Below are 3,551 nucleotides of genomic sequence, written 5' to 3'. Positions count from 1 at the left end.
ATGAGTTAAAAGGGTTGGCGGGTTGACCTTTTAATACACTTAATTGAAGGATTTTTTGAGATACTAAGTGAATATGGTTACAAAAGATAGGATATAACACTTGATGTTTACAATATGAATGCGTTTATGATGTTATTCAGTTCATTTTAGTGGTTGGTTCTGTGCATTTTCTATTAAAAGGTAATACAGAACACTTGATGTTTGATATTTTAAGTCAAACTCACAGGATCCGTGTGAAAAAGTTACAGCTTAATGTGACAGTGGTTCTTTCTTATCCTTACCAAACATGCCTAACCTGCCCATTTTCCCATCTTTATTATATATAAATAACATCTAAGACTACTATGCATCAATAGTTGATTATTTTGTTTTCAAAATTGCAGGCACCAACTCTTTAGTGGGCATCTAAATATCTTTTTTTGTATATTTTGTGCTTATATTTTGGTTAGCTGTCAAAATGGCAAAAACATGGTTTCTATTAAATTTTATTACATATCTCACATGCCATTTTGATTGTTATTAAACAATTGACCCAAGCTTACTAAAGTAGACCCAAGATTATTAAAGTATACTTAAGTATAGATTTAGATAAGTGGCAATTACCGTGAGTAGGGATGAGCATGGTATCAGTACCGAAATTAGGAAAACCGGGTAACGGTACCAAAAATGTTTGGTACGGTAACCGGTTTGAGTATTTTACCGGTACGGAACCTAAACGTCAAAATGGGTATCGAATAGGTACCGAAAATAATTCGGTACAGGAAATGCTCATCCCTAATGACCATTGTGGTTTTTTGATAGTGTTTTTGTTTTTAAAAATGATTTGTCATATTTATGTGTTGTTTTGTTTGCCACATGAAAATTGTTAGATTATAAGCTCTATTGTTAAAGTTATTAAATAATCCCTTAAAATCCAGTCTCAAGTGACGTATTTATGGCCAGGACTACCCATAAGATCAAGACACTCTCCATCATGGAGTGTGGTGTATACCTCTTTGTTCCGAAATACCAGGTAAATTTGGTTCTAAGCTTATTTATATACAATTTTGTTTCTGTAAAACATGCGTTACATAAGAAAAAAAATTGCATGTTTTGACCCGTTAACTTTTATAAATGTATTAATTAGAAATAAAAAAGATAAAAAGACACGACAGTATGAACGCTTCACTAAGAAGGCTATTAAATTAATTATGCTTGCACAAGAGGAAGCGCAAAGGCTTGGCAATGTTTTGAACTCTCTCCCCAATACAAAGACTATTAATTTTTTGGGCTAAATAGTTTCATTAACTTTGGGCTACGATTTTTGTTCCTTTGGTTTTGGACTTTTGACTACAAGTTTTTATCATTTTTGGTAAACAAATTTGATGATTTTGACTACATATTTATTTAAAAAAACAATTTTATATGTGCTTAAAAACTGACAATTATAAAAACCAATAATTCTAATATTTATTCATAAAAAATAATTCAAATATTCATTCGACAAACTAACAATCAGTCAAAAACAAAACATGTGTGATATTTGTCATGCAGTGATGGGAACTGAGTGTTAAGTGGTTTTGTTGGAGTTCAAACTGTTCATTTGAGTTGTTAGACTCAAGGTTTGAGTGAAGATGCAATAAAGTTATGCTTTTTGGCTGCTCAACAAATTCATTAGTTGATAAAAACGAGCACTCTTAGTCATTTGCAGATGGTGGGATTCAATTTCCATGTTGAAGTGAGTTGTCCTATTTTGACCACTACAATTAATGTCCTCTATGCACTTATAAATAAAACGAGTCCGAGTAATCATGATATAGAGCAAGAAGATCCAAGACAAATGGATAAGACAAACGTGGCCTATAAAGAAAATCTTGGACTTGTGATTTTTTTTCGTATTTCCTTTTTTAGTTCATTGTAATTAATATTTACCTAAGTAATGGAAGGTTTTGTTTTCATTTAAAAGTCTATGTGAACACTGTTTAATAATATAATTACTTTGAGACTACCCGTGTAATACACGGGTTCTAAAGCTAATGTTTCTATTCGAACGAACCTATAATAAAGTATTTACGCATTAAAGTATAAATTGTTTTTTGTTTAGCAACCCATGTTTTGCCATTTGTCCTTTTATTACCCATCTTATTGCCAATATAAAACCGTTTTTTTTCCTAACTTAGTTCCCGTTTCCTTTTTCATCTATTCCTTTGAAATCCTTTCAAATAAAATGGTGCCTACAATTCCCCTCTTTCATATTTTTCCTCCAATTTATCATTGCATCTCTCCAATCTATAGCTAATTACATCAGTCATTCCCAATTTTCGAATATCTTTGTTTACAAGATTAAGAAGATAACATGTATTGGCGTGTGTTATTTATGACTCTACTTTCATGTGTTAATGTAATTTTACATGTCAACACTACCGGTTCAAGTCTTATTCGCCAAAAGGCATGAAAACATCATGAAGATTTCGTTAAGAAAAACTTAATATCTAACGAACATTAGGGAGATGTAGTATTGGCACTTTGTCAACAATCTTAAAATATTATGGTTTCGAAATAACAGTTTAACGATTAAACGTTTAGAATTTGTATGTGTTTAGTTGGTGTAAAGCCACCCGTGTATTACACAGGTACTTAGACTAGTACTATTTTTATAGAAAATTAGGTGATTTACAATTTAATTTAAGAGATGATGATTTTAAAATTGAAATACGAAATTATAGACATATTATATCTCTTACTTATTGGCTTTATAGTTTATACTGTTTAGATAATATGTTATGTATGCATTGATCGTATTTCATAATAACGTTTGATGGAGATGAATTTGTAGTATACAATAGTTGACAGATTATTATACTATGAAAAAGTCTGTTTAGTATTTAATATGTTCATGTATATTCACTTCTGATGTGTAATACTTGTATTTGACATATAAGTTTTAATGTGATTGTTCGTAACAATTTAACTAGAAACACAATACGATAAGTGTATGTTTATAGTGTTCTTTTTTGATATATAAGAATAAGAATTTTGGTGCTTTATATGACATTACCTGACATGCTATCTCTGGTTGATGAAAAAATATAGTTATATTTTAGTAGTAAAAAATCATATACTGATTTACTCATCTTTCTTTATAAATGTTATCTTACTATTAATCAAGATGTATGATTTTATTGTGTCTTTCATCATATATCAACTTTGTCCTTTATGGAACACGACTAATTTGAAAACTAACGCACACGATGTCGATAAATTAGAGCATGACCTATAATAATAGGCATATCACTATTGCAAGTTTATGTGTCTTTTATATGCTTTGATTTATTTAGATAATATATTAAATAAAAAGATTATATATTTCTTACATGTGATGAAAAAAATCTTATTTCATAAGGTTGTATCATAATCTATTTATTTGGTGACATGTTATATAGTCATGCATTGTATAATCTAATGTATATATTATGTTCCATATGTTATAAATTTGGAAGGGGACATCAAAGTGACCGGGGTTGTGGTATATGACAAGTTATAAAAACGATTGAATTGTGGTCAACGTTTAT

The 3,551-nt window shown here is 29.8% G+C and overlaps 1 long non-coding RNA gene across 1 annotated transcript; it reads left to right on the top strand.

The window, feature by feature from the left end:
* Positions 1–477: 477 nt before the first annotated feature.
* Positions 478–1,937, top strand: LOC110939136. Its single transcript, XR_002592002.2, has 2 exons — positions 478–1,012; positions 1,681–1,937. It is a non-coding gene; the product is annotated as an uncharacterized LOC110939136 (long non-coding RNA).
* The last annotated feature ends 1,614 nt before the right edge of the window (positions 1,938–3,551 follow it).

The sequence above is a fragment of the Helianthus annuus genome, chromosome 5, assembly GCF_002127325.2.
Source record: "Helianthus annuus cultivar XRQ/B chromosome 5, HanXRQr2.0-SUNRISE, whole genome shotgun sequence".
NCBI classification, from domain to species: Eukaryota; Viridiplantae; Streptophyta; class Magnoliopsida; order Asterales; family Asteraceae; genus Helianthus; species Helianthus annuus.
This window is presented reverse-complemented; position numbering and strand designations above follow the sequence as displayed.